Below are 19791 nucleotides of genomic sequence, written 5' to 3'. Positions count from 1 at the left end.
GTTCATCCACCTAAAACGGCCTGGGTGTGAATATCGATAAAATTGTCCTTTACCACAGATACTGCCTGCGTCTGCCCCGGTCCCCCCACCTCTCTGCAGCCCCGGCAGAAATGAGGTTACACAGCTGGGGTTCAAATCCAGGCTCTTCCAGTTACCAGATTGTGACCTTGTGTGAAGTACCCCTTCTGGGCCTCAATTTTGTCCTCTGTATAATGGCGATTAGAGTAGCGTCTGCCTCATAGGGCTGGCTGTTGAGGGGATGAATGGAGCTCATAAAAAGAGGCATTTAAAGCAGTGCCCGGCACACTCCGTGTTTGCTGAGCGCCAGCTGTTTGTATTTCCGCAGCCGCGCTGCACCTTCGGCCGCCCTCGGAATCGCTCCGCCCCCATGGCTCCCGATCCAGCTCCTCGCGTCGCCCGCCCTCTGCCCGCTTGTCCACCCTGAAGCCCCGGAGTCTGCTAACCACCCAGATCTAAGAGGCCAGTGTCTGAGTTTCCCGGGAGCTGCTGTAACAAATCACCATCGACTTGAGGGCTTATAACAGCACAAATGTCTTCTGTCACAGTTCTGGAGGCCAGACGTCCAAAATCACGGTGTCAGCAGGGTGGTGCTCCTTCTGAAGGCTGCAGGGGAAAATCCTCTGTTGCCTCTTCCAGTATCTAGTGGACCTGGGTGCTCCTTGGCCTGGGGCTGCATCCCTCCAGTCTCTGCCTCCGTCTGCACAGGACCTTCCCCTGCCTCCCTCTGTGTCCCCCTTGGTGTCTCCCTTCTCTCTTCTTCTTATAAGGACACTTGGCATTGGATTTAGGGCCCACTTGGATAAATTAGGATCCCCCACATCTCTAGATCCTACACTTAATCACATCTGCAAAGACCCTTTTTCCAGATAAGGTCACATTCACAGCTTCTTGGTAGACACATCTTTTGGGGAGGCCACTGTTCAACCCACTACGGCCCTCAACTTCCAGCTCAGGAATGTTGCTGGAAGCCGTCACCTTCTCTCCACCCCAGCGGACGCCAGTTCAGACCTGATCGTCTCTGTCTGAGTCTCTCAGAAGGTCCCCACTTTTTCATCCTGCCTCTAGTCTCTTTCCTTCCAAATTTTGGAAACTGTGTTTCAGTACGGCAGCCACTAGCCACATGTGACGACTGAGCACTTGAAATGTGTCTAGTTGGACTTGAGTTGTGCTATAAGTGTTAAGTACACATTCATTTCGTAAACTTAGTATGAAAAAAAATGTAAAATACCCAATAATATTTTCTATATAGATCATATATTGAAAGTGATGATATTTTGGATACATTAGGGTAAATAAGATACATAATTAAAATGAATTACACCTGTTTCGTTTTACCATTTTTTAACATGACTAGAAAATTTAGAATGATAAATGTGGCTTGCCCTATATACCTATGGGACAGCACTGGTCTGAAGTGTATCAGTCTCTGATTATCTATCCATCTGTATCAGTTATCTATGCCTGTGTAATAGGCCACTCCCACAACTTAGTGGCTTAAAATAACAATTTTTTGTGCTTTGGGGGGTTGGCTCAGATTCCCTGTTGGTTTTACTTGGGTTCACTCAAGTGCATTCAGCTGGATGATCTGCTGGGCTGGAAGGTCCAAGATGGCTTCACTCATGGGTCTCACAGGTAGCTGGCACTGGTCTTGGGTCTCCATCATGTGGCCTCCCATCTTCCAGTTGGCTAGACTGGCTTCCTTGCCTGGCGCTCTTAGAGTAGCGTTCCAAGAAGACAGGAAGCTGCAAAGACTCTTAGGGCCTAGGCTCCAATGTGGCATCACTTCCACCAGATCCTGTTGGTCAAAGCACGTCCCATGTCCAGCTCAGATTCAAGGGGGTGGAGAAATAGACTCTGTCTCTGGGAAGGAGGAGGGACAAAGTCACACTGCAAACATCGCAAAGGGGCATGTGCACTGAGAGGTGAAGAATCTGCGGCCGTTGAACAATTTACTGCCTGGTCTGTGGTGTCTCTCTCCACACAGGATCCAGCCCATGCTCTCTGCGTGGCACAAGAATCACAAGCTCGGGCCACTTTTCAGCCAACATCTGCCCTGGCCTCTCTCCACCAGAACCTCAAAGAGCCATCTGGTCAACTACACGCACTGATACTTGCCGTATGTGAACAAGAGCCGAGCCCCCATGTCTGAGAACAAGAGCAGAGGGGTCTCTCTCCATTCCTCCTGCACACCCACCCACCCACACAGGGTCCAAAGGGTCCAACGTCCAGTTCCCATGATGCAGGCACATTCACGGAGTTTACTTTTCCAATTGCTTTACCCACACAAATGCACAACACGCCCTGTTCCTCTGCTGGCTGCAGGGGAGCCCAGTCTCTTTCAGGGAGATGCAAAGACGTTTGATAAATGCCCACATTTGCAAATTTTCAGACAACAGTCCCTTCAGATTTGCTCTAGAATAAACACAGTGGCGGACTGGGTTTTCTTGGGTTGAGCAAAGCAAAGTTTGTTGCTTTTGAGTTGGCTTCAGGCTGTAAAGAAACACAAAGGGTCCAAAGTTCTGTCCCCAGGATGGAGGCACATTCCGGGTTTTTTTCCCCCTTCGGATCACTTTATCAACATGCCGCACGCACAGTTCCTGCTTTATTTTCTCAGGTGCCATGTAAACCTATCAGACTTCTAATAAGAAGGGAGCTGGCAGCCTTGCCTTAAAAAAGCACCCCCAACCCACCTTCACATACAGGGCTTTTCATAAGAGGATGAAGGTTATTGATGCAGCGTCCAGACAGACCAGCCGGCGAACACTTCCAACTCAAAACGTCAAAAAAAAAAAATCACTTCTTTTTCTTGGATCAAGCTGGGCAAAAGAGGGGCTGAGGCGAGCTTTCAAGAAGATTTTAAGAACGAGCTGGCAGGATGTGGTGGTTTATTCTTCCAGGCAGAAGGACACACAGGAGAAGTAGTGTGATGGTGTGAGAGGGCCAAGAGGAGGAGGAGGGGTGAAATCTGGGGCTGGGTTTCAGAGCAAGGGAGAGGGAGGGGCCTGATGGCTGGGGGTGAGGCTCAGGGAGGCGAGATGGCACAAAGGAGATGAAACAGGATCCGGCATCAGGCAGATTCATTCACTCAGACCAGGGATCGGTGTGCCAATCACCTCTTATGCACCCCATTGATGAAGGAGGGATCCCCGCAGTAAATGGTATGAGGTGGTCAAACACATGACACCCGACCCTGGACAGAGGAGGTTGGCAGGAGCTTATGAATAGCTCATATTCACAGCCTCATGGAGAAGGATGCCACCCAGTATGCAGGGACAGCAGAAGCAACGAGGGCTGCGGGTGGCAAGCTTCCTAGTAACAAGAGGATGAGATGATCCATAGTTTCCACAGGAGGATGTGATGGCTTGTTTGAATCGTTTCACAGGTTGATCAGGGGTGAAATCCGTCAGGTTGGGGACCAGCTGGCTGGGTGGGGAGTGTATCTGGTTAAGAGCAGGGACACGCGGGGCTTTGGGGCTCTGTGAGGTTCAAAGATGTCAAGGAAGCACTTGAAAATGTAGGTCTCGGGCTTCCCTGGTGGCGCAGTGGTTGAGGGTCCGCCTGCCGATGCAGGGGACATGGGTTTGTGTCCTGGTACGGGAAGATCCCACATGCCGCGGAGCGGCTGGGTCCATGAGCCATGGCCACTGAGCCTGCGCGTCCGGAGCCTGTGCTCCACAATGGGAGAGGCCACAGCAGTGAGAGGCCCGCTTACCGAAAAAAAAAAAAAAAGAAAAGAAAATTTAGGTCTTACAAACACTGTCAGCAAACTTTTTTCAGTAAAGGGGCAGCAAATAAATATTTTAGACTTTGAGAGCTGAGAGGCACAATCTAGGATAAAATGCAGGTTCTTATATAATAAGAGATAGAACACATTTCCACAAATTTTTTATTGATAAAATTTAAAAAATAATCATCACAATCGAGTACAATGTTTTATGATAACAAATCTACGAATGAGAAGAATGGGGTTCTTTTGGGGGGAGGGATAACCTTTTGCCCAATTGGAGCACAAAATTAGTGTTCCCTGTCACCAGATTGATGGCAAATGTTCATCTGTAAAATCCATCCTTAGCTCACAGGCCATACAAAACAGGCAGTGGGACCGGCAGGCTGGATTTGTCCTGTGGGCTGTGCTTTGCTGACCTCTCAGATAAATCTTTACCCTATGCTGCGTGCTGCATTAGGCTACGGATGGATGAGGCAGGAGCTCTGTCCTCAGGGTACTCACAGTCTGATTAATGGGATAGACTCACAAGTAAAGAGCAAGGACAAATCAACATGGGCCGTACTATAATGCAGATGCATTGGCAACTCTGCTTAGGGGATCCTAAGTGCTTCTTGGCGATATCAAAGAAGGCTTTCCAGAAGAGGTGATGTTTGATGAGGGGAAGGCATGCACCCAAGACAAAGTGGGGGAAGGGAATCTAGGCAAGGGGCTGTCTTGTGCAAATGTGAGAACGAATGGGAAAGGCTGACCCACCTGGGGACCTCTGGGTCTTCAGAGAAACCACAGCCTCTGTGGGGAAGTGGAATGAGGGCAGGAACAGTAGGAAGGGCCTCTTGTGGGGGGGTCTTAGGGATGCACTGGTGTTTGTACCCCGTCGGTGATCCACACCTGTGCCTTAGAGAGTACATACTCACAGCTGTGAGAAAGCCAGACTGCAAGGGTTGAAGACAGAGGGATGTTTCTACAATAACCCAGGGAGAGATGAGGGAGGCTCATCCCGAGGGGGGCGGTGAGAATGGACAAAGAGGTGAGATCAGTGAAGGTTTACAAAGTGCGACCAACAGGAGAAGTGTTGCTGAGGCTCTGAGGGCCTTGGAAGGGGCGGTGAAAAGTCCGAGAAAGAAGAAACTGAAGCAATGAGGGGGCAGGGAGGCAGAGGTGATGGCCACCAGTGGGACACTCCAGAGGTGGGACAGGTCTGGATGCTGACCGAGTCAGGAACGTGGGCTCAGGAAGTAGATGCTGCAGCAGATTGGAAGGGATGAGAAAAAAGGCAAGGAAATTTGACCTGAGACGTTTAGGTGTTTGCTCACGTGCAACAGAGAGCTGACGTAGCCCAGCACAGTGGAAGGAGTTGGAGGTGGGACAGATTCTAGGCCAGGTACTGAGCTTATTTTAGCTTTCCTGTTGTCTACTGCTGCGTAACAAACATCCCCAAGTTTGGTGCTAAAAACAATTTGCTATTACCTTCACAGTTCTGTGAGTCACCTGGGCTCACTTGGGACACACTTCCCCAGATATTCATGTGGCTCCGTCCTTTGTCTCTGGGCTCAGATGTCACCCGGAGGGGGTTTACTCTGACCAGCCCCTCCCTGCCCTAACCTGTCCTACCCCAGCCCTTAGCCTTGGCACTGCGGTCTCATTTCTCCTGCCCCACATTTTCTTGTTTCATTGCATTTCATCACCTTCTAACATGTAAGATAATTTTTTCATGAAGTGATTTTTATTTCCTTAGTTCTCCTCACTCCCAGGAGACTAGCTCCCTGAGAACAGGGGTCTTTGTCAATTTCATTCATTGATATATTCCAATGCTTGGCACCTGGGCAGTGCCCAGTAAACATCGGTTGAATGAATGAATAAATCCTCTTGGTTGCAGCCCACCTGTCACCTGATCAGAGAAGCTGTCTGTGGCCCTCCCACTGAAACTCTCTGGCATTCAAATCCTTCTAATGAGATAATGAGGTATTTCATTGTGTCCTGAGAGGTACTTACTGCTGTCTAATAATGATCCTGTTTATTGATTTACTGGTTTACTGTCTGTTCCCCTTGCTGGAATGTGAGCGCCATGATGCCAGGAAACATCAGGGTCTGCTCAACATCGTATCCCTAGTACAGTGCCTGGCACATAACAGATGCACAATAAATATTTCCTGGAAGTTACTATTGAATGCCCTGTACTATCAGCCTGCCTGCAATAAACCTGGAGACTATACTCTCAGCCACACCTAATACAGGGCCTTGTGTACACGGGCTCTTGGTCAATATTTGCTGAATGAATGGTATTTCTGTTTACCTACCTGGAGGCGGAGCTGGGGTACAAGGGTGTCAGGCTCTCTTTCAGCATGATGGGTCTTTCGGATCAAGGGAGGATGAAGGCAGGGATGTGAGACACCCAGAGCCCCTCCTGCCTGGCCGTCCACAATGTTGCTTTTCACGTCTTTCAGATGCAGCCCTGTGCCAGTCCTTAGGAGCAGCTGGGCGGGGCCTTCCCACACGGCAGGACCCACAGTAGAGCCTTGTTTTCCCCTGTCCTCTGCCTGAACCCTGCCGGCTGGGCAAAGTCCTCCCTGGGGCCTGGCTCAGCTCTGTTGCAGAGACTTAGATGCCCGAGTCTGCTTTCTGTCTTGTGGCAGATTTGTGGGAAGTGACGTGTGGCTGGGAGTGGTTGGATCATCACAGCTCCCAAGGACAATAAGTCGTGTTTCCCTGAAGATGCTGCTCCACACACCAGTTATACCCAGTTCCCTACAGAACCTGCTCATGTGCTCTAAACACTCCCCTTTTCATCTGAAAGCAGTGTGACTCAGGGTTTAACATTCAGCTAAGAAGCCACCTCTTCCAGGAAGTTGTCCCTGAATGCCTTCCACTAACCTGCATTAAATGCCTCTTTTATGACTTCTCAGGGCTTGCACTTGTCTAGTGGTTGTGTTCCACTGGATTATGAGTTCCCCCAGACAGGGCCTGGGATCTCTAGCCCCTGGTACAGCAGCCAGCATACAGCAGGCATGCAGTGATTGCTTGTGAATGCAAAAATGAGTGAATGAGTGCGTGAAGCTCTTGTAACAGCCATATTGGCATATTTTGGGGGGACCTTGGTTTGTCAGTTTGTTTCATGAGGGCTGGTCGTATGGTTTTTCTGGAATCTTTAGCCCAGTGGTTCTCAGCTGGGGGTGATCTATTTTACTCACCAGGGGACATTTGTCAATGCCTGGAAACATTTTTGGTTGTCACAACTGGGGTCGGGGGTGGGAGGCATGTTACTGACATCTAGTGGGTGGAGGCCGGGATGCTGCCAAGCATCCTCCAATGCACAGGACGACCCCCACCACAAAGAATCTCCCAGCCCAAAGTGTCAGTGACGCTGAGGTTGAGAAACTCCACTAGCCATTCTGTCCTTTCAATTCTGAGGTGCCCAGGTGAGACTGGTACCAAGAAATAGATGATATTACCAAAGTCCTGGGAGTATGAAGGAAGGTGGCAAAGAAAGGATGACTAATGCTTGTGCACATAGCTGGCTTATCCTTTTTGTGTATAACATTTCCAAGTAAACAAGCTGTATGTTACAGAACCCCCACACACACGCTTATTTCCTAGAGTCATTGTATCAGTCACACAGGCTGTGTAACAACACTTTCCAAAACATCATGGTTTGAAACAACAGTCATTTGTTATGACTCATGACTCTGTTGGTCAACTGGGCACTTCTGCTGATTTGGGCTGGGTTTAGCTGACCTCTGCTGCTGACTTGGGCTGGGTTTAGCTGACCTCTGCGTATCTGTGGGCAGCTGATACATCCGCTGGGGGTTGGCTGGTTGAACTTGGCTTCAGTTGGGATGACGTGATTCAGTTCCATAGGTCTTTCTTCCTCCTGCAGGCTAATACCATCACTTCCACCGTGTCCCGTTGGCCAAAACAAGTCACATGGCTGAACTCAAATCAAAGGGAGAGGAAATAGACTCTACTTCTTGAGGGGAGAAGCTGCAAAGTGACCTTGCCAAGGGCTGTGGATAGGGAGGTGTGGATAGGAAGAGCTGTTTTGTCCATTCCCACCCCAACTCCTAACTTCCCTAATTCTGCTAGCAGCCTAGGGATGTGCTGAGCCACCCTTGAAAGTGGCACTTATATTTCCTCAAGCCTTTGATGTATTCTATTAAATCATGACAATATGATTCAAGCCATCATGTAGACATCTTACCTCCTCCCTCCCCAGATGAAGAATCGCACCTAAACACACACACACACACACACACACACACACACGCAGGCAGAAGACATCTCCACCTGTCTGGCTGGACATAACTCAACATATCCCAGAACGAAGTCATCAACTTTCTTAAACTTCAATTTCAGTTGATGGCATCACCGGCTACCTACCCAAGCCAGAAATATCAGAATTATCCAAAACCCTTCACTCTCCTCTAATCCCCACCCCCAATCCAGCCTATATCCAAGCTCTTCTTTTTTTTTTTTTTTTTTGCGGTACACGGGCCTCTCACTGTTGTGGCCTCTCCTGTTGCGGAGCACAGGCTCCTGACGTGCAGGCTCAGCGGCCATGGCTCACGGGCCCAGCTGCCCCGCGGCATGTGGGATCCTCCCAGACCGGGGCACGAACCCGTGTCCCCTGCATCGGCAGACGGACTCTCAACCACTGAGCCACCAGGGAAGCCCCAAGCTCTTCTAACTTTACCTCCAAAATATTTTTCTTACCTCCTTTCTAACACTGCTCACATTTGGCAACCTTTCAGCCTCTCAACTGGGCATAGCAGCAGCCTCTTAATTGTGTCCCCACCTCTAGTCTTGTCCCTTCCTCCCACACCCTGCATTAAATCAGTAAGCCCATCCTTTACGCCAGAGAGACATGCATGTAAGACACACCCTGACAATATCACTTGATAAGAAGTAAAGACTTTTATGATGTTACTTGGACTTATAACCAGGAATGTCTGCATAGTGTCCTGGGAGCCACCTCTCCTATCCATGGGTGTCGTGCCCTCGGGCTGCTATACACATAGGATATGGTATCAGAGAAGGAATTAACGTCAACTCTGTTGTTAGCTGAGTCAGTGCTTGTGATCAGGTCAGCAGCTCCTACTCCCTTGGAGGGAGGGATGGAAGCGGGCCTGGTGTTAGGGGAGAGGCTGCAGTGGCCTCCTTGAGTATTTTAGCCCTCCATCTGCCACTTACAGAAAAAGAGCCAAACTCTGTAGCCATCTGTGCCAGTTACTTTTGCTACATAACAAACTACCCCAGGGAATTCCCTGGTGATCCAGTGGTTATGACTTGGTGCTTTCACTGCCCTGGCCTGGGTTCGATCCCTGGTCAGGGAACTAAGGTCCTTCAAGCGGCTCGCTATGGCCAAAAAAAATTAAAAAGGACCAAGGGCTTCCCTGGTGGCGCCGTGGTTGAGAGTCCGCCTGCCGATGCAGGGGACGCGGGTTCGTGCCCCGGTCCGGGAAGATCCCACATGCCGCGGAGTGGCTGGGCCCGTGAGCCATGGCCGCTGAGCCTGCGTGTCCAGAGCCTGTGCTCTGCAACGGGAGAGGCCGCAGCAGTGAGAGGCCCACGTACCCCCCCAAAAAAAAGGACCAAACCACCCCAAAGTTACTGGTTCAAGGAATTAAAGGGAAGATAGCTTACCTCTACTCCATGACATCTGGGGCTCCACTTGGGGGGACTTAAAGTTTGGCAGTGACTTGATGACTCAGGTCTGAAATAACCTGAAGTCTTGCTCACTCACGCCTCTATGAGTTGACGCTGCTTCTTGGCTGGAACCTCAGCTGGCACTATGAGCTGGGACACTTTTATGTAGCCTCTCCACATGGCTGCTTGGGCTTCCTTACAGCATGACAGCTGGTTCCGAAGAGCGAGCATCCAAAGAAAGCCAGGTGGAAGGTGCATCCTTGACATAGCCTTGGAAGTAAGAAAGAATCACTTCCACCAATATAAGAACTCCTGATTTTCAGCTGGGCATATGGCCATCTGAAATAAAAACTACATATCCCAGCCCCCCTTGCAGTTAGATGTGGCCAAGTGATTAAATTCTGGCCAATGAGATTCAAGTGGAAGAATTATGTGTAATTTTCAGGAAGTATCTTTCAAAGGAGAGGGCACTCTGATATTGCTGGCTAGAATAAGGATATGATGGCTGGAGCTTAAGCAGTCATTTTGTATCTTGAGGAGGAAGTCCAGTGCAAAGAATGTCAGAGAAACAAGATAGGAGTATAGGTCCTTGATATCAGGGGTAACTTAGCAATCCTAAATTACCTGACTGCAGATTTCTAGTATATGTTTATATTATTTAAGGTATTGTTATTTGGAATTTCTTTAACATAAATATCTTAGAGTGTAAAATTTGCAAGTTAACAGGGTAAACCCTCTCTAATTAATCTTAATGCTATAAAATTGGCTTAGAGGTAAATGCTTTAGCATTTGCACTTGCTGATGCTGCTTCTATGGGAAAACAAAAACAAAAACTCTCCATCTTCTTATCAAGCACTCCTTATCAAGCACTCCAGAGTTACCTGAAGGGGGTAGGGTGGGTTTTGGGGCCCTGAAGAAGTCACCTGATTTGCTCTGAGCTAGGCTGGGGATGGAACAACTGTGTCCTGAGCTGAAGCCCTGCCTTCCTGGGGCTTTGCCCAGGCTGCTCTAGAGACGTCAGCCTCTGCCCTGCAAACAGAGACTGTCACCTTGTGTGATGTGGCCTGCTGCAGAATACACACCGCCCAGTGGAAAGTCCTGCGAGGTGGCACCAGAAATCTATCGACTTCAGCAACTTCTAAACCCAGACCAGCCAGCTATCCCAAGTTCATTTCCATCCCCTCCACAAATAAAGCTTCCGCCAGCTTCCCTCCTATATATAACCAACCACGGATTCAGATCAATACCCCCATTTGCCTCTCAGGCCCCGGGAGAACACACAGAAAGTGGAAAGTCATATGCCTAGATTCGACTTTCTCTCGGGCTTAGAATCCAAGTGACCCTCTTGTCTACTTTACGTGGCTTTTCTGACCTTCTTATTCTTTTTCATTTTCAGAGGATAGTGAGGCTGTTGAGACCAACCACGGATAATTCAACAAGGGATTTTAAAAGGCTCTAAGAACACCAGGTGCTGCACTTATACTCAGTATCCACTTTCAACCAAACTGTGTGCATTTTCTGAGGCATTTCTTCTGGCCGAAGAACCGGGGCCCGGTCTCACTTTTCCCCTTTGCGCCATCACCCACTATCCACATTCCCTCAACCCACAAAGAAATGTTTTAGGCGAACATAGTTCTAGGTTGACATTTGGGTTCTGAGCCTCATTTCCTTTGGCTTTGAATTCCTTATTAACTTGTCCACGAAACCCGGAAAAGCGGGTCCAGTTAGAGAAAGATGTGGCTTTGTTCTTCCTCTAAGCATTGTTCTTCTTTCAAAGGAAATGAAAGGCAACCTCCATAAGGAAAATCAGAAAGATTCATGCAAAACAAGAATTTAACGCCACCAATATTCGGCTTTGGATACTATCCTTGTCACTTGGATATTTCAATTGTCTGTTTGAACTGAAGCTGCTGTACATTTTTAGAAATATTTAAAGCTTTTGTTTTGTTTTGTTTCCTCTCTCTCAATGGGTTTAAACTTCTTAAGCACTAATGAGTCCAACTTGGGGAATCCAGTGTTTATGAAGACCAAATGAGCATCCTCTATAACAGTAGCTCTAAGTAAAAATCTTTTTGATCTGTCAAAGCTGTTGGAAGGGAACTTAAAGGCATATTTTCATGGTTAAATTACTTGAAAGGGGAAGCATCTACAGCAGGAAAACAAATCCCCAAGTTAATAATTTTCCGACGTTCCTCTTTGCTATCTCAGGCCTGGGTATTTGCATTGAGCTGTGCTAATACAGGAACCACTAGCTACATGTGACTCTTTACATTTAAATTAAATAAAATTTAAAATTCAGTTCCTCGGTTGCACTGGCCATATTGCAAGGCCACAAGAGCCATAGGGGGCAAGTGGCTACCATAGTGGACGGCACAGAGGTAGAATATTTCCATCACTGCAGAAAGTTCTATGGGTCAACACTGGTGTATAGACACTCCTCCCATAACCAATTTTTCCTCCCAATGATTTGGTGCTAATTGCATTCTTCTAGAACCTTCCATTCAGGATTAATTAAATCCCTTACCATGTAGGCTCTGGATCTTCATGCAATTTGGGCCACCTAAGGTGGCCATGGAGGAATTTTACGTCATCCCACTGATAGATGGATCAAGGTGCAGGAAGTGTCGCTTCCTCGGCTGTCTAAATTTTAAGATCTACCTCCCAATAAAGTCTGTAAGTGAAAAAAGTGGAGTGATACACACCAACATTTCAACTATGAATATCTCTAGAGGATAGTGTGGGAATCTTATTTTCTTCTTCATGCTCTTCTGTATTTTTCAATGTATGATTTCCATGTATCATTTTTTTTTTTTTGCAGTATACATGTTTAAAAGGAAGCTTTGATTCAGTCTTTATACATTAAGGTAGCATTTGATACAAGAGAATATACAAAACACACATGTACATTAGGAAGCATATCAATAAAATGAATACCACCCAAGTTCAGAACCAGAAGATTATTAGCATTGCTGCAGCCACTTTTTTATCATATATTTTCTGATCATTCTCCCTCTCTTCCCACAGGTAACTGCTATCCAGAATTTTATGTATACCATTACTATCCTCTAAAAAATAGTTTTACATTAAACGTATGTTTTTCTAAGCAAAGAGTCATTTGGCTTAGCTAGTTTTTGAGTTTTAGAAATACTAATATATAGTATGTGGTTGCTGTGACTTTTCTCCTCAGTAATATCTGTCTAAGATTCATCCATCTTGTGGCACGTAATTTGTTCTTTTTAGTTGCTATATAATATTATATAGTATTGGAGGGCATGGGGAGTTATTGTTGAATGGGTACAAAGTTTCAGTTTGGCTAAAAGTTCTGGAGATAGATAGTAGTGATGGTTGCACAACAATAAATGTACTTAGTGCCACTGTATTGTACACTTAAAATGGTTAAAATGGTAAATGTAGTCAAAAGTATTAATTTTTTCTCTATTATTTGTCCTTTTAATAACTTATTTAAAGAATTGTTTCCTCAGTCCAAAGTCATCTATTCAGCCAGATTTTCTTCTAAACTTTGGTGGTGCTTATATCCATTTCAACCCTAAGCTTTTTTGACAATTGTTTTAATTTCCTCTGATCATGTACAGATGCATCTTGAATTAATTTCATCTTCTTGTAGAAATCTCTCCTGGCATTTTTTTGATCAGAAGGGTTTGTTCTCTAGATCTGTCACATAGCTGTCACAGTGGTATCTTCTTTACCTTTGTATTGGTCATTCCTTTTTTTTTTTTTTTTCTGTTGGTAAACTTTTTTTTTTTTACATCTTTATTGGAGTATAATTGCTTAACAATGGTGTGTTCGTTTCTGCTTTATAACAAAATGAATCAGTTATACATATACATATATCCCCATATCCCCTCCCTCTTGCGTCTTGTATAGTTTTTAAAATTAGAGAAAAACCGATAGCTTTGTTTTCTGTTTTTAAAGGGTGAAATAACCTATAAAATAATAAATCTGTACTTTTTGAACAAATATATGAAGTCTTTTAACTCAAACAAGTGTTTTCCTTCAAAAGAATGACCTTGGATTGTTCTATGCTTATTCCAGCAATGGCTCTGCTATTAATATTATCTTTATAAATTCCTTTTCGAGGCAGCCTATAAATTACACATGAAAATCAATCTTATAGAGCTATACCTGCTTTAATAATGACATCATTAACAAGATAAATTACCACACTTATTCACTACACTGAGCTCTGAATTACTTTAGGCTGTTTGCAAAAAAACCGAGTCCACCTTTAAAAAGGTTGAAGATTTGTCAGACTCCCAAATTTTTCACAAGAATAGAGAAAGGGTTTTAAACATTGTTCCAAAAAACGGTGGGTGCCAAACATCTGTTTCTTTTCTTTCTCTTACCCCTTCACCTCTTTACTGTCTGTGGAGAGCATAACCTTGTAAGAAAATGTCAAAATATTCACAGGCCCCCTTTTCCAGAAATAACATTTGTCATTGTCTTTACTGGAAAGTTGTAACCTCTTCCCAATGGGTCAACAGTTCCAGGGAACCTTCTCTGTGTGCATCAAACTCGCGTCTGCCAAACGGTATACAAAATGAGCTGCTTAGGCAGGGATTGAACAACGGACCTCAATCAGGGGCAGAGGATGCAAAGAAACAGAGATGCTTTCCTGTCTGGACCCACGCGCGCGCGTGCGCACACACACACACACACACAGAGCGGGATACACAGGAGCAGCCTGAGAGTATTAGCTTGGAAGGATCCCCAAGCCACTTGGGTCCCTGGATTGGAGGAAACGGATCTCTCTTATTTGTACCTCTTGGTTTGGGATCTACTAAATCATTTAATTTCTGTCCCAAAGGAGTATTTATCAGCACGTTTTGACCCTATCCAAGAGATAAAAACATTCAGATTATCCCCTGTGCCAAAACCTTATCCACCCCCAGGGATTTTATAAAACATTCAAAAACCTACTGACAGAATACAAGGTCTGGTAAGAAAGTCCTATTTTCTTTCCCCTGGATTTTTGTCTTATTTTGACCTCTCTTGTTGTATCTATTTTTAATTGAAAACCAATATAATGATAATATTAATATAGAAGAGCCACAATAATCTGATCACCCTATATAAAACTAATTTTATTTGGGGACATTTTCTTTCACTCAGTATGAAATAATAGTGTCTATCACATTTTGTATTCATACGTTTTAAAACTATTCATACATTTTTAACTTGGCATGGCAAACATTTTCCCTTGTTTCCACATGGTCTTCAAAGTGACCTTATATGGCTCCATAATATTTCACCATGATGCTAGACCATGAATTATGAAACTATTCTTTGGGACATGCAGATGGTTTCCAAGTTTTTACTTTATAGATGATGCTGCATTGAACATACATATTTTTTTCTGTTGCACAAATTGAGTTTTTGTGGGTAATTTTTATATAAGAACAATGAACTCTCAAAAGAGGGTCTAATTCTTGTTTATATGGTATAAGTTTGGCAAGTCTGTAAGTTCTGTGCCGCCGATTTCTTGTTTATTTCCTTTATTTATGCATGAACTTGCACATCTTTAAACATACTCCCTTTTATTAATTTGTCCCTGTATTACTACTAGTTTTTATTCTATTCAATTTATACTAACATTATTTAGTTGATAGTTTATGAATCCTTACCTTGATTTCGTTACAAACTAGAACTTTTAATAATAACCAATTTTTATCTTGATAAATATTTTGCTTTATACATTACATTATGGAGTATTAATCCCTTTTCTTTTATATGAATTTGATTGAAAATCATCTGCCATTATATTCTGCCTTTCTATTTGCTCTTTGTGTCTCTTGTGAACAACCTGTTTCAAACCCTATGCTTTTAATGAATGAATCTGGACTATTTACATTTATTTTTATAATGGTTTTGCTTTTCTTGTTGATTAATTGATTTTGTTTTCTCTTAGTTGGCTTCTTCAGTCTCACATTCTTAGAATGATTTTTACTAGTGAACTTTCTGTTTTCAATTATAAATAATATGTTTAAATGGCAAATACCTGCATTTGAACATCACCCATAAGAAGTAGGCTCTTTTTTGTTCTCAGCTTTTCCCATTGTTGGTTTAGGATTTGGCTGTTTTTGAGTCTAAGTCAGTTATGACTCATCCATCCACCTCTTGACTTCCAGAATGTTCTTGCTGTTCCCTCCTCCCCTCCTTGAAGGTTTAAGATTCTAAAAAACCAAAACCAACACCAAAACCAAAAAACTGCCTTTCTAGTAGTTTTAGTGAGGTTTTGGGAGGGAACAAAGTTAGGTGTATATGTTCCATCAACCATCTTAACCCCAAAATGCTCCATCCCAGTTTACATTACTCTGTCTAAACTTCTCTGGTCTTCATACATAGTTTTCTAGCACAGCAGGAGTTTTAAAAATTCTTTTCCCCTTTCTTTAGGCCTTGGAGTTCTTGACAATTTCTTCTCCACTGATGTCTGATGAAATGGTACTTAGGTGGTAAATTTTGTGAAAGTCTGCTAGGGTAAGAATATCCTTCTAATGCAGTCACATTTGAATAATGCAAGGCAGACCACTTTCTTAGCTATCATCACTTTCTTTTTTTTTTTTTTTTTTCTTTAATGTTCTTGAAGATTGACTTCTGATTTGGTCATTGCAGCAAGAGGGTCCCCAGAAATATCCTGCTTTGGACATCTTTGAGAGAAATCTGTCTTTTCTACTTGGGAGGTTGAAGAACTTTCATCCTTTCTCCCGTTCTTATCTCTGTAAATTTCTTCCTGAATCTTTGTCCGTGCTTCTAGGCTCTTCCATTTTATCAATTCTCTGCATCTTTGGTCTCATGTGTACTGTTTTCTGTAATGATTTGTATTTCTTTATTTTGGGAATTCTACCCTGGTCTGCTCCTTGCCCCACTGTGATCATATCCTTGTTAATGCAGCAGTGGAAATTCTGTGCTCAGGGACTAGATTAGGTACGACACGTACAGCATTTAGAACAGTGCCTGGCACACAGTTAAAGATCCTGAAAGGATTATAATTCTTTCCTAAAACTGTTGGGTCTTCACTCTGGAGGATCTCTGATTCATGGGTGGATTGACCTCTGGGCATTTTCCGGGTCCTTTCCCTTCTTTCTTTTCTTTTTTCCCCCCCGCCCCCCACCCCAAATAATCAGATTTCCTTGTAATCAATATGCTGACCCCACAAGACCAGTTCCACTAGGGCTTGAGTTGGATTCTTCTACATGCTAATTTGATGGAAGGTCATTGGAAGGTTTGGGGTTGGGAGAGGGTTTGCTGAGGTGCTGAATAGCCAGATCCAGGTCAACCTGAGATCTGGAAAGCCAACCATGTGGGAAAACTGGAGATCCCCTCTCCTCTCTTCTTTAATGCTGTTGCTGTTAAAGGTTTGGAGCCTGAGACAGGTTTCAGCAGAGAAGGGATTCCGAGCAGGATAATTCTGGATGTGAGGATGGAGAGGCAAGTTGGCTTGGCCATATTTCCCTCTTCCCTCTTCCCCTTACTGCCCTGAGTTTTGTCAGAGAGACCAGTCCCCAGAGCTGAGGCTGACATCCTTATCTTGTCACAACTTGATTCTCGCTTTTCCAACATGAATCCCATGTCTCAAATAGGGTTGACAACACCCATGCAACAGAACTACAAGTGAGCATAATCTTGTGTCACTGGGATGGGTAGGATTGTTCTGGCAGAGCATGTTATTGTGATGCTTCTGCTAATTTGCCTCAGACAGCTGGGTGAAAGCCAGGAAGGACTCCCAGGTGGAAGAACTGGGTTTGTAGGAGGTGTCTATTTTCATGTCATTTGCATACATTTCAACTCTGCACCTGGTACTCACTCAGTATCACTGCACCTATGTGCTAGGGGCTCCACACATGTTTCTGGAAAGAAGAGAAGGAGGGTTTTTTTATTTCTCTGTTGTCTTCACTTCCTCAAAACACTTCAACATATCTTATCTCATTGGATTGCTGCAAGAGGAAGGCGAAAGGATGATTTGTCACCAGCCTTATTTTATGGATAAGGAAACCAAGGTAGAATGGCTTGGTGATTTGTCCAGAGAAGCAAAATAACCAACACCAAAACCAACCAGGAAAGTTGATGCCACTTATTGCAGATTGAAAACGGGAGCCTCATCTATGCAGGGAAACGTTCATGTTTTTCGAAGGTGCTTTCAACTGTGTATCTCAGCGGCCCTCTTGCTACTTCTGTGGAGGAGGGGGCAGGGGTTGTCACCCTGCTTTGTCTTGGAGGGAACTCCAGGCCGCCATGTTGACCTGGGATACAGGTCTCAGCTGGGCTCAGAACCCTTGGCTGCCCTGCCATGTGTTAACAGAAGCTTGTATAGCTCATTAGTCTTGGTGCCAAAACAAAAAACGAGGACTTTCTCCACCAGAACTGCTGGAGGAAAAACACCCTCCCCATTGGCTGGGGCTCCGTGCCTGCGCTTCACTCTTCCATGGCAGGAGGGTGAGGAGGGCTTTGACTTCAAGCCAGCACCATTTTCTTCCCTTGGTTGACCCAGCTCATGTAGGAGAATCTTGGTTTCTTCTCTATCCTTTTACTTCCTGCCTCTATGGCATTGATTCTCAAAGTATGGTCCAGGGAACCCTTGAGGGAACTCTTTTCTGGGGTCCATGATGTCAATACCATTTTTGTAATAGTGCTAAGAGAAGTGCCTGTGTTGCGCTCATTCTGTTATGAGTTTGCGGTGGAGCCTTCCAGAGGCTGCACGACACATGCACGATTATCTAAGAAGGCTGTTACAATTCGGCTTTCTCCTTCCAACAGCCTATCTGTGTGTGGCAGGATCTTCTTCATGTATTTCAACCAAAACAATGTATCGCAAGAGATTAGATGCAGAAGCAGAGGTAAGAATCCAGTTTTCTTTGGATTCAAGAAATTTAGATTTTCTTTGGGTAGAAAGAAATGAAAGACATTAAAGAACTTTGCAAATTGTAAAACAATGCCACCCTTCTCACTGCAGTTTTTGTTTTGGAAAAACTTATTTGTTCTGAAAAAAAAGTATTATTTGTGTCAACATGCAACAGACAGGTTATTGTTATTTTTACATGAATTAATACATAGGTTTTTTTTTTAATTTCTCAATTTTAATTCTTAATACAGTGAGTATCAACAGACACAGTGCACGTAGAAAACAAAAGCTGTTTGGGAATCCTCAGTACGTTTTAAGAATGTGAAGAGGCCCTGTGTATTACTGTCCTAGGGCTTCCGTAATGGATTGCCACAAACTTGGTGGCTGAAAACAACAGAAGTTTATTCTCTTACAGTCCTGGAAGCCAGAAGTCCAAAGTCAGTATCCCTGGGCCCAAATCGAGGTGTCAACAGGACCTTACTGCTGGCAAAGGCTCTAGTGGAGAATCCAGCTATGGTGGTCCCTGTTGTTCCTTGGCTTGTGGCCACATCACTCCAGGCTCCACCTCCATCTTTACAGGGCCTTCTCTTCTCTGTCTCAAATCTCCCCAGGCCTTTCTCTTGTAAGAACAATTGTCACTGGATTTAGGGTTGACCTGGATCATCCAGCCTGATCTCATCCCAAGATCCTTAAGTTAATTACATCTGCAGAGACCCTTTTTCCAAATAAGATCGTATGCACAGGCTCCAGGGGTGTGGATGTTGACACACCTTTTGAGGGGCCACTGTTCAACTCAGGATGCCCTCATCTGATCCTCAACCTCTCCCACCCTCCATTTGTTTTTTTAAAAGACAGTCAGGGATAAAGATCTCACATCCTTCATGGGATCAACAAGCAAGAATTCAGCTCCAGGCAAATTTACATTTTCCCCATGCCCCTGCGAAATATGTGTGATCCTTTAGCCATCTACTATAACTCTGGCTTCCTTAGAATCTGTCTGAAAATACTCTTTTTTTCTCCCCTCATTTCTGAAGCTGCAGTGGATGGTGAAGTGAGTGGAGAAATCCTACTGTCTGTCTCACCCTCAGGAGGCTGCTTGGGCCACTTCGCCTCTAGGCAACATCTGACTTTCTCTTATTGAAGAAAAAAGAAAGATGACCCAGAAGTTTCTCCAAATATCAAACTCTGTCCAAATGCAGTTAGAATGGCTTAAGTAACGGAGGGTCAGAAACATATGGAATGAATTCCTTTTAAAATAAACATGGGTTTTAGGAATAGTGGATTGGAAAGAGACTCAGGGCAATAAGTTTTAGGTTTTTGCTAGGACCCAAAGTGTCGATCAGGATTAGAACTAAAAATCAGCCGACCGCTTTCCCACTGTTCCATGGCATAATTTATAGCACAAATTCTGGCATCAGCCACCTTGGGTTCAAGTTCTACTCTTTGTTAGCAGTGTGAGCGTGGGAATAGAACTGAACCCCTCTGGGTATCAGTCTCCTCATTTATATTGTGGGGAAAGGAATTATTACCTCCCTTGTATCTCTCA

Source organism: Mesoplodon bidens, assembly GCF_964165515.1.
Source record: "Mesoplodon bidens genome assembly, chromosome: 13".
Classification (NCBI taxonomy): Eukaryota; Metazoa; Chordata; class Mammalia; order Artiodactyla; family Ziphiidae; genus Mesoplodon; species Mesoplodon bidens.
This window is presented reverse-complemented; position numbering follows the sequence as displayed.